The sequence below is a fragment of the Paroedura picta genome, chromosome 4 (assembly GCF_049243985.1).
Source record: "Paroedura picta isolate Pp20150507F chromosome 4, Ppicta_v3.0, whole genome shotgun sequence".
Classification (NCBI taxonomy): domain Eukaryota; kingdom Metazoa; phylum Chordata; class Lepidosauria; order Squamata; family Gekkonidae; genus Paroedura; species Paroedura picta.
The window spans coordinates 34,179,243-34,197,884 of NC_135372.1; the positions used below are offsets into that span (position 1 = coordinate 34,179,243).

The 18,642-nt window shown below is 49.8% G+C and overlaps 1 protein-coding gene across 10 annotated transcripts in view; it reads left to right on the forward strand.

Moving 5' to 3' along the window:
* The window catches only part of TMEM121 (transmembrane protein 121), a 123,829-nt gene that overhangs the window by 62,273 nt on the left and 42,914 nt on the right, over positions 1–18,642 (forward strand). For 5 of the 10 annotated variants that reach the window (XM_077332283.1, XM_077332278.1, XM_077332279.1 and 2 more), the window contains one exon: positions 8,086–8,129. The exons of 3 other annotated variants lie outside the window; for them this stretch is intronic. The gene's annotated coding sequence lies outside the window, so the exon portion shown is untranslated. Of the gene's footprint in view, positions 1–8,085; positions 8,130–17,876; positions 18,153–18,642 lie in introns of those variants that run through there. 2 more of the 10 variants (XR_013230007.1, XM_077332277.1) reach the window with 1 other exon arrangement.

The following is an 18,642-nucleotide window of genomic DNA, read 5'->3' on the forward strand; positions in this document are numbered from 1 at the left end:
ATAAAAAACAACTGTTCTCCTCCTTCTCAAAGACAGGGGTCTGTTGTGGGAGGAAGAAGGGAAGGCAATTGTCAGCCGCTTTGAGCCTCCTTCCGGCAGTGAAAAGTGGGGCATCGAAACCAACTCTTCTAAATTGGTCAAATCTGCTGGAATAAGGCCATAAACACAGGGAAGGGTGTGCCTTTGATTTTTTACCGACTGTCAGGCAAGGCATCTTGAAAGTCGCCCTTGCCTCTTTAAGATTTGCTGCCTGGGATGTGAAGGGCCCAGCTGTGTGCAGCTGGCACCAGGCTGAGAGTTGCTCTGCTGTCTTCCAGGGTCGATTTGCCGTCCTGGATCACTGTTGATGGGTAAAACCTGGACTGGGAATGGTAGCTTCTGATTGGCCCTAGGTAGTCACCTGATGGTATGGGGCCAAGAGGTTAAAAGTATGGGCCTGGGTCCAGAGAAGAGGGGGCTGACTTGGGTCTGTATATGCACAAGTGCTAAGGGCTGCCCAGGAGAGGATGCTAGATTAGATGTTTATTTCATGCATGGCATGAAAGGTGAAATTGTCTGACTTAAGAATAAGGAAATGTCAGGCTACAAACTCGCATTCACCGTTTTGTGGGTTGCACGCTTTCTGGATTCTTTGCTGGAATGAATGCAATGGCTTTTTAACCCCCTTTTAAAATTTCCCTACAATAAATTTCTTAAAATATCTTAATTAATGTCTGGTTGCTTGCTCTGCCTTGGGGTCCCAAAGGCCTGGCAGGTCTGTTCCTCGACACCAGCAGCTTTCCTTATCAGGGAATGTCTCCATAGGAACTAAAAAAGGAGCATAGCAATCTGGTCAGATATGTAATTATTGCAGCAAGGGATTGTGTTGGCACAGGTCTAGCGTCAGTGGGTATCTTTGGAGACTGGCTTGAAAGGGTGGCGAATGTAAGGGAGAGATTGATCCCTCACTTATTTATGTATTTATTTGGTTTCTATACCACCCTCCTGGCAAGCCAGCTCAGGGCGGGTTACAACATAGGCATTGGTAACACTAAAATAAAACAATTAATAACATTTTAAACTACTAAAACAGCACCTGTGATTAGCAGGCACATCAGTTAATAACTATTATTTCTAGATCATTCTCTAACCATAGATCTAGTTCCAAATTAGGTGTTTTAGTGGGAGTGTCTTTGGAGGCAGACCCTGGAGAGACAAAACTGTATACATTATTCTCTTTTCCACCATTTATCCTCTCAACAGCCCTGTGAGGTAGGCTAGGCTGAGCGGGAGTAACTGGCCCAAGATCAGAGTAGAAATTCAAGCCAAATTCTAGGCTGACACTCTTATTGATGATGATGTCACCTGTTCAGTCATGTCCGACCCTCAACAATTCTATAGGAAAGTTTCTGCCACGTGTCTCTGTCCATGACAGTTTCTTTTAGTTGGTTCATGGCCATCCCTGTGACGGCTTTGATCGTGTCATGCCAACAAATCCTTTGGCGACCACGTTTCCTTTTGCCGCTGACCATGCCGAGCATTAATGATTTTTCTCGCGAATCTGATCGCATGATTTGTCCAAAGTAAGTTAGCTGTGATATCTTGCCTTCTAATGACATAGTTGGTTTGCTCCTCTCTAAAACTATCTTGTTGGTAACTTTGGCTGTCCAAGGTATTCGCAGCAGTCGTCTCCAACACCATAATTTGAAGGCATCTATTCTCCTCCTGTCTTCTTTCTTTACGGTCCAGCTTTAACATCCATAGGGGATCCATATGGGGAAGACAATGGTGTTGACTAGCCGGCATTTTGTATTAAGGGTGATATCTTTACTATTCCATATATTGCTAATGGATAAATGTATTACTTGTCTTTGAACAAGAAAGGGGACATACCAGTGTCTGCACTTACCACTCAGATTTGCCTTCATTCCAGTTCAGTGAGAACAGTGTATACTGGATGGCAGATACACTCCTGGGAAGCAGTGAGTGTGAACCAGATCTTGGGGTCCTGGTGAACTGTAAGCTAAATAGGAGCAGACGGTGTGATGTGGCGGTAAAAAAGGAGAATGCAATCTTGGGTTGTATCAACAGAGGCATACAATATCGTAGTCCCGCTGCATACCTCACTGCTCAGACCCCACCTGGAGCATTGGGTGCAGTTCTGGAGGCTTCACTTCAAAAAGGACGTGGACAAAATTGAGAAGGTGCCGAGGAGAGCAACGGGATGATCCAGGGCCAGGGGACCAAGCCCTGTGAGGAAAGGCTGAGGGACTTGGGAATGTCAAGTCTGGAGAAGAGGAGGTTGAGAAGGGACATGATAGTATCTGAAAGGTTGTCACTTTGAGGAGGGCAGGAGAGGAGAAGGTTGGCAGCAGAGGAGAAGACCTGCAGTAATAGGTTTAAACTATGTGTAGAATGGTACCAGCCAGATATCAGGAAAATGATTTTTTGCAGAGTAGTTCAGTAGTGCAATTGGCTGCCTGAGGGGGTGGGGAGCTCCCCCTCACTGGTGGTCTTCAAGCTGCAGCTGGACACAGACTTCTCCTGGATGCCTGTGGCTGATCCTGCACTGAGCAGGATCCAGCTCTATGATTCTAATGCCTTCAATGATCACATGGGGAATAAAGTTCGCCTGGTCTCTCTACTCCTCTGGGATGAGGGCCATTATGTGGGCTCAAGTCGGTCCGCAGTTTGAACAATCTGACTTAAGCAGATGGACTCTTGAACTCATTTGATAACATAACCAATTGGCCATAAGCATAGCCTGTCTAAAGGCAGGTGAAGAACTAGCCAGAACTTCTCCGTCTTTTCGCCTCTAGCAAATAAAAAGAATGCTTTTCAAATAAAAAAAAACCCACACCCTGAACTCCTCCTGTGCCAGAAAAACCTCCATCTATTCACAAACCCTGTCAAGAGCCAGCTTGGTTTAGTGGTTAGGCGTGTGGACTTCTAATCTGGCAAGCCGGGTTTGATTCCCTGTTCCTCCCCCACATGCAGCCAGCTGGATGACCTTGGGCTTGCCACAGCACTGATAAAGCTGTTCTGACCAGGCAGTGATATCAGGGCTCTCTCAGCCTCACCCACCTCACAGGGTGTCTGTTGTGGGGAGAGGAAAGGGAAGGCGACTGGAAGCCCTTTTGAGATTCCTTCAGGTAGAGGAAAGTAGCAAATAAGAACCAACTTCTTTTTCTTCTTTTTCACTCAAGAGGCACAAATTTCAAAATCAGGCTCAGTTTAAGGTTTTGGGAAGCCAGAAGATGAAATGGGATCACCAAACTCAGCTTGTGCAATTTGAAACGGAGCTCCGGCATCAGGATGCAAAGTTATGCTTTATTTTAGCGATCATCCCGACGGCGGTTGCTGCATGCGGGATACGCTGAAATATCGACTGCGAAACTCACCAGTGAGTAGAATATAAGATAAACTTGCAGATGTCTGAGTCGAACGAGCCGGGTGTCAAATATTGATACAGAATATGAAATATTCAAAGGCTGTCTCGGAAACTTTCGTGCAGCCAGAGTACGTCGGAGGAATCTCTGCCCACTGATGCAGAGAGGCGAATTGCATGGGGATTTTTTTTTTCTACAGGCAATTTCGTTTCAGCTCCGTTTCTGGCAGGAGAGTAATACATGGGGAAGGAATACACGTTTCCCCTTTTGGATAAGGAATCCAGCTGGATGAGCAGGCAGACATGCTTTTGATGGAGCGCCAGCTCTATCTGTAAGGCATGGACAAACAAACAAATAAAGAATGTCCAATCCGGATTGCTGTTGTTTTGTTTGGATGGCCCCTGTTCGTGTTATTCAAGAGTCAAAATGCTTTCTGCTTTCAGACAAGAGTGACACCACTGACAAACACGCCCATGTTCCAAAAATGTTATTTCTTTCTTCCCGCTGGAGACACAAAGGGGCTTGCACAACATCCTTCACTCCTCCAGCATGCGTTTAAGAGCAGCGGCCTCTAATCTGGCGAGCCGGGTTTGATTCCCCATTCCCCCACATGCAACCAGCTGGGTGACCTTGGGCTTGTCACTGCAGGAATATCAGGGCTCTCTCAGCCTCACCTCCCTCACAGGGTGTCTGTTGTGGGGAGAGGAAGGGAAGGCAATTGTAAGCCACTTGGAGACTCCTTCAGGCAGTGAAAAGCAGGGTATAAAAACCAGCTTCTTCTTCTTCTTCTTCTTCTTCTTCTTCTTCTTCTTCTTCTTCTTCTTCTTCTTCTTCTTCTTCTTCTTCTTCTTCGTCTCCTCCTGCTCCTGCTCCTGCTCTTCTTCTTCCTCCTCCTCCTCCTCCTCCCCCTCTTCTTCTTCTTCTTCTTCTTCTTCTTCTTCTTCTTCTTCTTCTTCTTCTTCTTCTTCTTCTTCTTCTTCTTCTTCTTCATCTCCTCTTCTTCCTCCTATTCCTACTCCTCCCCCATTTTATTTTTATAGCCACCTTTGATGAGGTTAGTTAAGCTGAAAGGAGCGACTGGCCAAAGGTCTCCAGGAGAATGTCGGTGGGAATTCCAACCTGGGCATCCCAGATCTTAATCTGACTGGCCAACTGCAAAACCATCTTATCATCTGCATCCCATGAACAATCATTGTGCACACGTTGGCTAATGCACTTCCAGCATACTTTGGAAGCAGACTTTCCTGTTTCAAACTGGAAACTCCAGAAGCAAGTTGAAAGTGCATTATCCAACATTTGCGGAATGAGCGTATTTATCACATTCTCCTATATGATGCTCATTTAGGCTTCATACAGTTCTTGCAGAGCAGTTCTCACAGAGTTCTCTCAGCCTCACCTACTTCCCAGGGTGTCTGTTTTGGGGAGAGGAAGGGAAAGGTATTTGTAAGCCGCTTTGGCGCTCCTTCAGGTAGTGAAAAGCAGGGTATAAAAAAACCATCTCTCTCCTCTTTCTCCTGGAACAAGATATATTTTCCTGGCCAGCTGGCAGCCCTACGTGCACCTCACCAGCGTTCCACCTGCGGCACCATTATCTCTGTATTTGTTTCATTGTCATCATCCCAGCCATTTTGCTAAAGTGCTTTCTTTAATGATAAGCTGTGTAATTATTGTGCTAATGAAGCCGCATGTTCCTTGCTCAGTGATGCTGAACATACAGTGGGAGATTAGATCCCCTCTCAGAGATGATTCATCACCAGGATCCCACCATCAGGATGGGCCCGATCCACACATTCCTGTTTTCTCAGAGGAAGAAGAACAACATCAACAACACAGTCTGCATGAGGCTTTGTGCATCAGAGCAAGTCGATTTCTCCCTCCCTCACCTTGCAGTTAATTTGGAGATGTTTGCAATCTATAAGGATCACAGGTGGCTTTCTTTCCTCCTTTTTCGCCCCCCTGCAAAACAGGAAGGTTGGGAAGATGCTTCTCTCAGAATCAAGCTGTAATCAGACAAGAGAGGAAGAGCTGTTTTTTTTTTTGTCATACCCCACTTTTTAATCCCTGAAGGAGTCTCGAATGGTCTTCCTCTCCCCACAACAAACACCCAAGGTGGGGTCGAACTGCTCTGCAAGAACAGCTCTAAGAGAACAGTGATTAGCCCAAGGTCACCTAGCTGGTGTCACATGAAAGAGCGGGGAAATCAAACCTGGTTCTCCAGATTCGAGGCTGCTGCACTTAACCATGAGGCCTCGCAAGGAACAATGCTAGACCAAAAACCAAAGCAGACACAGGGCGGTTTGTTTGATTGTTTATTGTTGGATTTCTAGCCCACTTCTGTTGGACCTGCCATCTAGAGGTGGGTAACAACATTCAAATACAATACTCCAACATACATATCATTTCCACATGAGGAATCTGTTCCTGGACGGTCCTCTAATGTTGGTGGCTATTAGAGCCCCCTCCACATGATGTCGCCTGCATCCTGAGGCTATCACCAGCCAAGTTGAGATTTGACTATTTTTAACTCTCAGTTTCGGGAATCGTCAAAACTGGATTGTCCACTCTAAATCATGCGTCCCATTGGTAAGCAACCAGTGAGCAACCAGGGATAAGACCATAGAGAGGGGAAAATGTGCGATAGTCTCAGCAGCTTTGTCCCACTCTCGAACCCGCCCACCCCTCTCCATTTCCTGTTCTGAGTAATTTTTTCAAAGGTGCAGTCCATGTTGCAGCCCGACCGCAAAACTACATTGTCAAAGGTGAAATAAAATCTTTAAAGTGTCCACGGTCTTTTTGGGATCAGGCAGGCCAAACACAATCTGTTTTCTGGAGCTGGGAAAGGGGGGGGGTGATCAGGCTGCCTTCTCCTGATGATACAGGGGTCTGAGGACTTTGCTTTTAAGCCAGTCATTTACAGAAAATGTCTGTTTGGGCTTCAGTTACCTGTCCTGCCTTCTCACAACTGGGGAAGGCAAAAACAGCTCCTTTTCTGTTTTCTGAAGGTGGGAAGTGACCTGGGAAAGAGGGTGTGTGAGATTAGGCTGCCTTCTCGCAATCATACAAGGGTCTGAACGCTCTGTTTTAAAGCCAACAATTAGCACAAAATGCCCTTTTTGGCTCCAGGAACCATGTTCAACATCTCACAAATCCACCCAGATAGAAATAAAGTCCAAAAGAATACAAATCCTAAGGGGGGGGGGAAGCTGTATCGTTCTGGCATTTCTCTATATAGCAGTGTTAATTTTTATTAAAAATTCATCTGTGTTGTGGCATTACCGCATAGCAATGCTGAAGTGCCTTTAAAAAAAAAAATAATTTTGGGACCGGGGAGGAGAGGGGGGGAGAAAATTTGTCCACAAGAGAACTACTGTGCTGTGATTGGTGGCTTGCTGTGATTGACAAGTTAAGGAGCAAAGGGAGAAGTTTGGCTTGTTTTCCCTTGCAGCCTCGTCCGGAGGCAAAAAGCCACAGAGCAGAGGGAAAATGCAGGAGGGATCTCCCCATGAGGAAGGCTGCAAATGCAAGGTTTACCATCCCACATTTGCAAGAAGGAAGCCACTTGCGTTTTACCCCTCTGTGCGGAAATGGTCACAGTAATACAACAATTGTAAGATCCTAAAATAGATAAATCATTTAAAACAATAAAACAACTATTCATAGAATCATAGAATCCTAGAGTTGGAAGGGGGCATACAGGCCATCTAGTCCAACCCCCTGCTCAATGTAGGATCAGCCCAAAGCTTGGTTGTGTCTCGATTGGTTGTGTCTCCATTGTTGGTCTTAGTGAGTAGCAGACAGGAGAGCACATCTGGATTGCAGCAGGAGAGGCCCTTAGTTCAGGGCAGATGAAGGTTGATGCTGGAACTCCAGGTGTCCAGTGAAGCAGATGGACAGTAGGTTCAGGATGGAGAAGAGGAAATATGTCTTTACTCATGATTAAAATGTGGGATTTGCTGCCAGAGGATGTAGTGATGGCCACCGGAACAAACAGCTGTAAAAGCGGATTACATAGATTCATGAAGGATGGGTCTATCAGTGGCTGCTAGGCCTGGTGACTGAGGGGGACCTCTGTGTTCAGAGGTAGTGAACCTCTGCAGCCCAGTGCCAGGAGCCAGCATCAGGGGAAGGTTTGATTCCCCACTCCTCCACATGCAGCTAGCTGGGTGACCTTGGGCTAGTCAGAGCTCTCTTGGAGCTCTTCTTGCAGAGCAGTTCTCCTGAAGCTCTTTCGGCCCCACCTACCTCACAGGGTGCCTGTTGTGAGGAGAGGAAGGGAAAGGTGTTTAATCTGCTTTGGGATTCTTTCAGGTAGTGAAAAGCAAGATCTAAAAAAAAATCTCTCTCTTCTTCAGATCTCCATGGTGATAGTCTGACGGTCACTAGCAGAACAGGTTGCCTGTAATTAGCATTGGCCAGCTGTCTTGCGATTGCTGGTGGGAACAAGTGAATCTCCACCGTGCCATGGGATGTTGTTGGGTGACCTTGAGCCAGTCGCACTCAATGTAGCCTCCACTGCAGAGTTGTTGTTGGGAGGATAACACGGAGAAGGGGTGAGTGGTGTGGGAATCCACTTTGGGTTCCCTTGGGGAGAACGTGGTACACATGATGTAAAATAAAGAAATCTTCTTGCCACTAAGTTGTACCCCTAAGAACGGGGGCATTACTACTCGAGTACCTTCCATTGATGGCGTTCAGTCAATTCCTTTTCTTTTTCTAGGTCATGTCACAGCCAGCTTATGGTGGCTCCGGAGGGTTGTTAAGGTAAGAGACATCCAGGGGTGGCTGGCTACTGCCTGCCTCTGCATATCGACCCTCGACTTCCTTGGGGGTCTCCCATCCAAATACTGACCAAGGCTGACCCTGCTTAGCTTCCGAGGTCTGATGAGGTCAGACTACCTTGGGCCACCCAGCTCAGGGCCATCGATGGACTTTCCCACCTAGGCTCTCCTGGTTCTTGGCCAGCCTGGGTTCTCCAGGTCAGGGCATTCAGTGAATCAGGTGGAAATAAATGGCACAAAATGGTGTGTGGCCTCCCTTCAGGATTTTCACATTTTTGACTCAACAGGGCTTATGTAAACACACATTTCTTTTGCCATACAAATGTATTCTGTAGGGTCTTCAAAGAGACCGCAGCCTCTCAATTGTGGTGTAGTGGGTAAAGAGTGGTGGCCTCTAATAGGTGGAACCAGGTTTGAGTTCCCACTTCTCCTCCACATGCAGCCAGCAGAGTGACCTTGGGCTTCACTTACCTCACAGGGTGTCTGTTGTGGGGAGAGGAAGGAAAAGATGTTTGCAAGCTACTTTGGAACGCCTACAGTTAGTGAAAAGTGAGGTACAAAAAAACAACTTTCCTTCCTTCCTTCCTTCCTTCCTTCCTTCCTTCCTTCCTTCCTTCCTTCCTTCCTTCCTTCCTTCCTTCCTTCCTTCCTCTCTCCCTCCCTCCCTTCCTTTTCCTTCCTTCCTTCCTTCCTTCCTTCCTTCCTTCTTTTCAATTTACCTCCTTCCTTCTTTCCTTCCTCCCTCCCTCCCTCCCTTCCTTCCTTCCTTCCTCCCTCCCTCCCTCCCTCCCTCCCTCCCTCCCTCCCTTCTTTTCAATTTACCTCCTTCCTTCCTTCCTTCCTTCCTTCCTCTCTCCCTCCTTCCCTCCCTTCCTTTTCCTTCCTTCCTTCCTTCCTTCTTTCCTTCCTCCCTCCCTCCCTTCCTCCCTCCCTCCCTCCCTTCTTTTCAATTTACCTCCTTCCTTCCTTCCTTCCTTCCTTCCTTCCTTCCTTCCTTCCTTCCTTCCTTCCTTCCTTCCTTCCTTCCTTCCTTCCTTCCTTCCTTCCTTCCTTCTCCCTCCCTCCCCCTCTATCTTTTCCTCCCTCCCTCCCTCCCTTCCACAACTTCTATGCCCCCTTCCTCAAAGACTCGGGAAAGCTTACATTTGTAATAAAATCAGGTAAAACGTTCACATTTAAAATCAATTATTCATGCACATTTTAAAACATAATTTATAATTTAACAATAAAAACCACCTCGTGTTAGAATCTTAGGAACTCGTCGAGATCATTGTTGTAATAATGGGCTGGTGTGGAGGAATAAAATGCCATTTTATCATGACGGCATCTCGGTGATTTTCCATTTAGTCTTATGTTTGTTTCGTTTTGTAGCGAGGCCAGCTGCTGATGGTGAATCTGTGGGCCTCAGCCATAGCCCAGTGGAATAGCTTTGTCTTGTAGGCCTTGTAGAATTGTTGTAGACCCTGCAAGGCCATGGTCTTGTTAGGAAGAGCATTCTACCAGACCAGTGCCAAGGCAGAGAAAGCCTTGGCTCTGGTTGAGGCCAGTTTCTCCTCCTCCTCCTCCTCCTTCATTATAGAACTAGGGACATAGCCCGTATCATTCAGGAATACAATGGGCACTAGACTGGAGATGGGGTGGAAGAACTCTGCGGACGGCATCTCCCTTCCCCCAGGACCGAGAAAGGCTGCAGGCTGGAGGCCCCCAGGAAGGGAACTCACCAGCAGGGGCAGCTCTCACGCAGCAGGGCTCTGTAGCCTCCAAGCCTTGAAGGGAAGTGGAAGGAGGAGGGGGTGGTCAGGGGTGGAGGACAGAAGGCAATTGGCTGGCTGCTGGAGAGACAGGCAAGCCAGTTGGAGGAGGCTGCCCTAAGGGGTTGGATAGCCACCATGAGTGGGTGTTAAGCGCTGAGTGGCACTTAAGCCATGAGACCAGCTCCTCCTCCTAGCCTTTTTGAGAAATATTAAGTGGAACAGGTGCCAGGTAAAATGTTCCTGTAAGAACTGGGTAGAGATGTATGGGTGAAACTCGAGAATGGAAATCAGATATTGAAGATGCAATAGGAAATCAGGTGGCTGAACTACTGCTATGTTGCAAGTTGAAAATTAGACCCTGGGGAAAATGAGCAGTACAAGGACAATGACAATTTAGATATAGATTAGCTGGAGAAGAATCCTGCTGGCAGGGGGAGAGTTAACATTCAAACATAGCTTGTTTGTACCCCGGCAAATTAGTCTTTCAATTGCTTTGATGATTTGTTGGCAACGTAGTTTTGCATCTGTGTAGTGGGAGCGTTCAGCATGGCAGCTGGCTGCACATTCACAATGACCAGGTTGCTTGGAGGATGTATGCACCAAGCTGCTCATGCCTCATGGATCACCCATGCGACCGTGCTGCATTTGCGCCTGCACAGCTGGTAACATTCCTCACTCAGCAGTATTTATGGTGCTTGCATGTACTGAGAACTGATTAGCTCTAGCTACAGTTTGAGGAAGGGCCTGCATCACAGCGATGGAGCATCTGCTTGGCATGCAGAAGGTCTCAGGTTCCACCCCCAGCATCTCCAGTTGGAAGGACTGGGCAGTAGGTGATGTGAAAGAACTTCGCCTAAGACCTTGGAGAGCCATTGTACGTCTAGAGAAGTGGTCCCCAACCTTTTTATCACCAGGGACCACTCAACGCTTGACAATTTTACTAAGGCCCGGTGGGGGGGGGTAGTTTACTCCTCTGCTCACAACTACTGCCCTAATGCTCTCTGATCGCTATGGTAATGTTTAAACATCCCTTCAAAATAAGATACAGACACGCCACAACAATGAACATAAGGAACATTTTATTTTCATGGAAATTTTAACTCATGACAATGACAAATCAATGGGAACCCTGAGCTTGTTCCTCTGCAATGAGATAGTCCCATCTGGGAGTGAAGGGAGACAATGACACCTGAAGTGTGTTGTAAAGGGCCGGGGGGGTTGAAGTAAAGGGGGGGAGAAGGCGTCCTTCGGGGCCCACCTCCAATTAGTTGACGGACCACATGTGGTCAGCAGCCCACAGGTTGGGGATCGCTAGTCTAGAGTACTGAATAGACCAGGGGTGGCCAGACTGTGGCTCTCCAGCGGACCATGGACTACAATTCCCAAGAGCCCATGCCAGCACATGCTGGCAGGGGCTCCTGGGAATTGTAGTCCATGGACCTCTGGAGAACCACAATCTGCCCACCTCTGGAATAGATATTGTTGACTTGGATGGCCAATGGTCTGGTTGGCAGCTTCATGTATTCATATATCCCAAACAGATCTTTTTGTGACCTAGGCCGTCAGCTGGTGAGCTACCTGTTGGTGGAAACCTGCGGTTTTGAGTATTGCTAAGGTGGTCCATTGGAGATGGTCTTGCTTTGGAAGAGTCTTGCTTAAGGACAAGACTGTGTGGAGGACCAGCTCCCAACCTGGGAGCTGGTTCCTGGGAGCTGGTTCTTGCTTTTCTCCTTTTTACCATTCTCTGTAATCGAACACACCAAGAGGGACCTCGGCGTGAGATTAATGTTCCCCAGTTAGATTTTACCAGGCCGTTTTAGGGATCAGTCAGAAGAATGCTCTCCCATTACACACGTTAAATTAGTTTAGCAAGTCTAGCACAACCATAAAGGTGTCTCCTGGCACCTTAAGGACTAACAGATTTATTGTGGCAGAAGCTTTTCGTGGACTGGAACCCGTTTCATTAGATGTGTGAATTATGATCTCGCTTGGCAGATACACACAAATGCACACTGGCAGAGAGGGGGGGGGGGGAAACGGTAAACAATGGAATCAAAAGACCGTAAAGCATGGGAGATACAGTCACTGACACTTCTACGCCAAACTCAGTTGAGAAAACAGAGAGGATAAGTAATGTTGCACCAGCCTGGAGTCCCAAAACGAGCTTTACTGTTGCCTTTTGCTCTTCTGAAATATCCTTTCCCAACATTCATTTGAAAGTAAACTTGAAAGGGAGGTCCCCGTATGCCACAATTTAGTGCTTATTCATCATAAGGAATAAATGGGGAGCCAGGGTGGTGTAGTGGTTAAAGCGCAACAGACTCTAATCTGGAGAACTGGCTTTGCTTCCCCACTCCTCCCAGTGCAGCTAGGGTGACCGTGGACTAGTCAGAGTCCTGTTAGAGTTGTCCCTGCAGCCAGTTCTCTTAGAGCTCTCTCAGCTGCACCTAACTCACAGGGTGTCTGTGGTGGGGAGAGGAAGGGAAAGGTGATGGTATGCCGCTTTGAGACTCTTTTGGGTAGTGAAAAGTGGGGTATAAAACCTAATTATTCTTCTTTATAAAAATCTGTCTTCATAAGTAAGTCTGAAACCCTTTTCAGCCAAGGTTCCAAAACAATGTGAATTATTTCCCCGTCTCCTAAATAATTCATTACAGTCAGCTTGGTGTAGTGGTTAGGAGTGTGGACTTCTGATCTGGCGAACTGGATTGGATTCCCTGCTCCCCCACATGCAGCCAGCTGGGTGACCTTGGGCTTGCCACAGCACTGATAAAGCTGTTCTGACCGAGCAGTAATATCAGGGCTCTCTCAGCCTCACCCACCTCACAGGATCTCTGTTGTGGGGAGACGAAAGGGAAGGCGACTGTAAGCCGCTTTGAGACTCCTTTGGGTTGAGAAAAGTAGCATTTAAGAACCAATTCTTCTACATCCTATACTCATTGAGCAATAATTAATTATTACTTCCTCTTGAGGAAACGTTGGACCAAACTAGTGCTTTTCACCTTCTAGCCAGCCAAGGCCACTGCAAATATCTTCTTCAGTTGTATTGCTTCGGATTGTAACCGTGTGGACAAAAATGAAATAGGAAGAGCGCAGTGATTTTGCTATGTGGTCGGCCACAAGTCAGCTGCAACTAGACTCGAGGGCCCTTTCCCTGAAGCGATTTTGTATGCCTCCTGAGTGTAAGCCGATAGTTAAACCACCCTTTGACAAGTGGTTAATTTACAATTGATGGTTTGACGCTGGGCATGCACCAGCCAGCCACCAGAGAAACAGGAAACAATGAACTAAGCTGGAGGAAGTAATATTGAAAGAGGCAAACAACACAGAAGTCCAGGGGGACCTTAGAGAGCAACTGGCAGCCAGTTTTCCCTCTGAGCTGTGTGTGTGAGCAGCCACTCACCAACACTGGAAACCTTGTTCAGCAGTAGTTTGTTTAGCCTGGAGAGGAGACGACTGAGAGGGGAGCTGATAACCGTCTTCAAGTATTTAAAAGGCTGCCATATAGAGCAGGGGTAGTCAACCTGTGGTCCTCCAGATGTGCATGGACTACAATTCCCACGAGCCCCTGCCAGTGAGCCCCTGCCATATAGAGGATGGAGCAGAGTTGTTCTCTCTGGCCCCAGAGGGACGGACCAGAACCAATGGGATGAAATGAATGCAAAAGAAATTCCGTCTAAACCTCCGGAAGAAGTTCCTGACAGTTAGAGAGGTTTCTCAGTGGAACAGGCTTCCTCGGGAGGTGGTGGGTTCTCCATCTTTGGAGATTTTTAAACAGAGGCAGGATAGCGATCTGATGGAGAGGCTGATTCTGTGAAGGTTCAAAAGGGTGGCAGATTACAGTAGATAAGCGATAGGGTTGTGAGTGTCCTGCATGGTGCAGGGGGTTGGACTAGATGACCCATGAGGTACCTTCCAACTCGATTATTCTATGATTCTATGATTCTAGTCTAGCACTGCACTGGGTCTTGCACTGCCCCTTGGCCATTTTAAGACAATAGCAGTTCTAGCCCACTCAGGATGTGAACTGCCTCTCTCAGCAAGGAGGGGAGATAGAGGGAATGTTGCAGCTGATCTTGTCAGCTCTCCAGTAGCTGAGCAGGGTTGCCCTGGTTAGTATTTGGATGGGGGACCACTTGAGAAGTCCAGGGTTGCTAGGCAGAGTCAGGCAATGGCTAACCACTTCTGAACGCCGTTTCCAACCTTTTGACCATAGAGGAACCCCTTGAAATATTTTCCAGGTGTTGAGGAACCCCAGAAGTGGTGACATGCCCTTCAGAGAAGTGGGTGCGGAGGAAGAGTCCAGCTCTGTGGAGCAACCAAGGAAGTGGGCTCCAGTGAGGTCTAGTGATGTCAGCGGCCATCTGAACCTCTGGGAAAGGCCGTGTGACCCCCGAGGAGCTCCTGTGTAACCCTGGAGTTCCCCAGAACACAGGTTGCTAATCCCTGCCCTATGGGGTCACCATTAGTGGGCTGCTGCTTGAGAGCACTTTCCACCACCATCACCAACAGTCTGTCCACACCAACCAGCAGATGCATTTATTAATTTTATTATTTATTAACTAGCCTGCAAGCCCGTTGCATCCAGGAATGCAATTGGCGCTAGCAGTGCACCCCCCCCTAGAGGGGAGTGGCAGCGCCCGACCTACCGTAGCAGTTTGCAGTGGGGCCGACAGCTCAAGGAGGCAGAGGGCGTGCAGCGGTTGAGTGGGGTGTTGTGCTGGCACCTGGGGGAACAGCCCCGCAGCTGGGCATGCAGCGGTCGAGCCGGGAGCCCTGCTGCCGGGTGGGGCAACAGCCGTGCTGCCGGTTGGCCTGCCATGGCTGCTTGTGGCCGGGTCCATCTGTGGCAAAGTCACTGCACCGCGGGAGTGGCCTTCTTGTGTCCATCTGTTAATAAATAGATCTGTCTCCCCACTCTCACCAGAAAGACAGTCAGAAGATAGACCCTGGCTGGTCGAGAGGGTGACTTTAGTTAGTTTTTTTTCCGCTTGCCAACTTGTTACCTTTAGTAATTGTAATTATGGGTTTTTATGGTTTTTACTGTGCTTTTATTCTTTTATTATGTGAACCACTGTGAGCCCAACTGGGAACGGCGGAATATAAATCTAAATAATAAATAAATAAATAAAATTGTTGGCCAGGCAGCGTCTGGCTGTGAGGCTGGCTGAGCGCCTTTCAGCCGGCTTCTGGAGGCGGGTGCACCAGGGGCTAGTCCAATCAGGGCGCGCCCTGACCCCTGGATGTGTCCTGGACAGTGCTCCGCCCATAGTGGCTTTTCAGAATCATTACAGCCACCAATGGTTAGGATTTGTATTATTTACCACCACTCCTGGACTAGCCAGCTCATGGCAGTTTACAGTGAGAAACAATAAAATACAATAAAAACAGGCCCCATGATCTTATCTGCACCAGCCACAACCAAACGCCTGGTGGAAGAAGAGCTCTGTGTTGCATGCTCTGTGGAACGGAATCAGCTCCATCAGGGCCCTCAGCTCTTCCGGGAGCTCATTCCACCAGGTGGGGGGCAGGATCGAAAAGACCCTGGCCCTGGTCAAGGCCAGGCACACCATACCGTGGGCCAGGGATCACCAGCTTATTTTCCCGCAGAGCAGAGTGCTCTGTAGGGGCATAAGGAGATAGTTGTCCCTCAGATATGCTGGGCCCAGACCGCAGATGACCCTGAAGGTCAATACGAAGACCTTGAACTTGATCCAGAACACCACTGGCAACCCATGCAACTGTTTCAGCACTGGCTGGATATGGGTCCTCCAAGATGTTCCCATGAGGACCCTAACAGCCGCATTTTGCACCAGTTGTAACTTCTGGGTCAGGGTCAAGGGTAGGTACAGTGTGAGTTACAGAAATCTAACTGGGAGTTGCATGACGTGTACATCCATGCAGCCAAATAATAGTGGATATATATCTTATGAATTTCTATATGAGGCTCCATGAAAGAGAAAAAAGCAAGAAGGTGAAGATGCTGCAAAGGCAGACCAGTCTAAAACATATTCCAGTGTAATCAGTCCTGGGTTTAAACTGCACAGAGCTTTTATTCCAATCCCAGGTCGATTCAGTCCCTGCCATCTACACAGAATGCAATTTCCGTTTAGATTTGGGGCGATTTAAATTTTCCTTCTGCAGCAAGAAGGATTGATCTGGAGTGACCCTATCTTTATTGTGCGATATCTTAGAGTGCTTTTAAACCACAATATTTTTCAAAGCCAGATTGGGAAAGCAAGGTAGAGAACCCCTGATAGGCCACACCTGGTCATGTGACAAGCTTGCCTTAAAGGAGAAGCCCCTAATTTCTCTCAATTTCTTTCGGTCCTGGATTTTTTCTCCCTCCTCTGCCTTGTTCGATCCTCTCCCCCCCCTCCCCCGCCAAGAAAAGAAAGAGGCTCCCTGATTGGCTCCTCTCTCTCTCTCCCCCTTCAAGAACAGAAAGAAAGAAGCTTGGCTCCCCCCCCCCCTTCTGAACTATCCTAACCACGTGCAGAACACTTTCCTGTTTCAAGGGGGGGGGAGGAAGACCCGAGTTCAAATCGATCTGAATTCCACAGGGTTGACAATGGAATAAACAAAGTAAGTGCAGACTCTGCCCCGGTGAGGACCTCTCCCAATTGTTGACCGACAAAACAGGATCAATGTAAAACTTCATCTGGGGAAGCGCTTCAGGAAACACGAAAAGTGGGTCCAATTAGAAAAGTTAGAGATAGGCTGGGCTAATTAACATCTGTACGGTGGGCCATGCGCTCTAACAAGGTGGCCAGACTGTGGCTCTCCAGATGTCCATGGACTACAGTTCCCATGGGCCCCTGCCAACACGAGCCCATGGGAATTGTAGTCCATGGGCATGTGGAGAACCATAGTTTGGCCACCCCCCTGCTCTAGTAGCTCCCAAGGTGAGCAAGAAAATCAGAAGTCTGTGTGAAGGGGGAGTCATATTTGGTAGCTACTGGTTAATCTGGAGGGGGGGTAGCCATCTGGGTTTAAGGAACCTCTGTTGAACTTTGACTGTCCCCATTCAGGAAGCCTAATGCTCGCAGTTGCTTTTTTTTTTTTAATTGCTTCACCAGCAAAAATAAAATAAAAACATCAGAGACAACACTGGAATGCAGCCGGCTGGCCGCAACAAAATCTTTTCCAATGGTTGAATGAGTCCTGGCCATTCCAGACTGAACAGATCTCATGGGACTACCCCCTCCACCCCATGGGTGTCCCCCAGTGGGTCAGGCCTTTGCCAGTCCAGATGGTACTATGAATATGAGCACTGGAGAATAGGCTATCTCCCTGGTCACCCCCACCCACCCACCCACCCACCCATCCCGCGTTCCCCAGGCCATGGAGACGGGGGGAAGATCACTCCCGGTGTGTGGGAGGGGTTGGGTGGGGTGGGGTGGCATGGGGAGCAAAGCCGCCTTCCTTCCCCCTTGCATCGGGACCCCTCCCGGGCGGCTGGAGCGGAAAGGTGGGCAGGCGGGAGTAGCTTTGGCCAGGGCTGCGGAGCTCCTCGACGCGCGCGGCTCCCGGGTCCAGCTGCGCCGCGGGAGCCTCCCGCGCAGATGCGCGCCCCTCGAGACGCCGAAGGGTCCAGGCGGAGGAAGCCTTCGCATCCGCCCAGCCCAGCCCAGCCCACCCCAGCCCAGCCTTGCGCGTCGCGGCGTTGCGCTGCCAGACCCCGTCCCACCTGGGGGATCCCTCGCCCCCGCGCAGCGCAGCGCAGCCGGCCGGCTTCTCTCGCCTGTCCCCCGTTTGGGAAGCCTCGCTGCCAATCAGCCAAGCTCTGGCGCTGGGAAAGAGGCAGGCAGGCAGGCAGGCAGGCGGGGGTAGGCTGGCGGCGGGAGCGGGGCGGGGGCGGGGGGTGAGGGGGAGATCCTTTTGCAACCGGCCCGCCGCCCCCCCCCCCGTCTCCGCCGCCCCCGTCATCACCCCGCCCGCCTCCCCCCCTCTCCCTCCCCCCTTTCCGCCTGCGTGCAACGTGGAGGCGCCGGGGAAGCTGCAGCTGCGGCGACCGGGGGCCGCGTCGGGCATCGCCGAGGAGCCCCCGCGGGGTGCGGGAGAAGCCCGCTGGCGGCCGCGGAAGGAAGGAGCGCGGGAGGGAGGCAGGCAGGCAGGCAGGCAGGCGGGGGCCGGCAAGCAGCGCCGCCTCGCTCCGGCCGCCTCTCCTCCGCCGCTCCCGCTCGGCTTGCAGCACCCAGGGCCGGAGCGAGCGGCGGCGGGGAGATTTTCAGCACCTGGACAGCTCCCAGGTAAGCGACGGGCGGACCGGCCCCCAATGGCGCGTCCTTCTCCAGCCACCTCCGGGCTGCTTGGAGGGGTTGGGTGGATGGGTGGGTGGGGGAGAGCTGTCAATCTGGAGCATCCTTCCCGGGAGAGTATTTCCTCTCCCCCCCTCCCCAACGCCTTCAGGGAGTGTCCGGCCTAGCGAGCCCGGAGCCTTGCGGGGAGGTCGCTTCCTCGGAGGCAGAGGGCGGGGGGACGGACGAGAACCAGCCTCCAGGCTCAAGGAGCCTTCGGGGCTTCCAGGGTCGGCGGCGGAGATGGGGCAGGCGGGAAGTGACGAGGCCAAAGGTCTCTTGAAGCATGTGCAGAGTGCTTCCCCTCCCCACCGCCCTTCTCTTCTGAGTCGGCACAACATCTGGGGGGGAGGAGGGGGAGGAGGAGGAGGCTTCCGGGAAACGGGCGAGCCCTTTGCTCATTCTTTGGACAAACATGCGGCGATGTGGGTGGCTGGGAGTT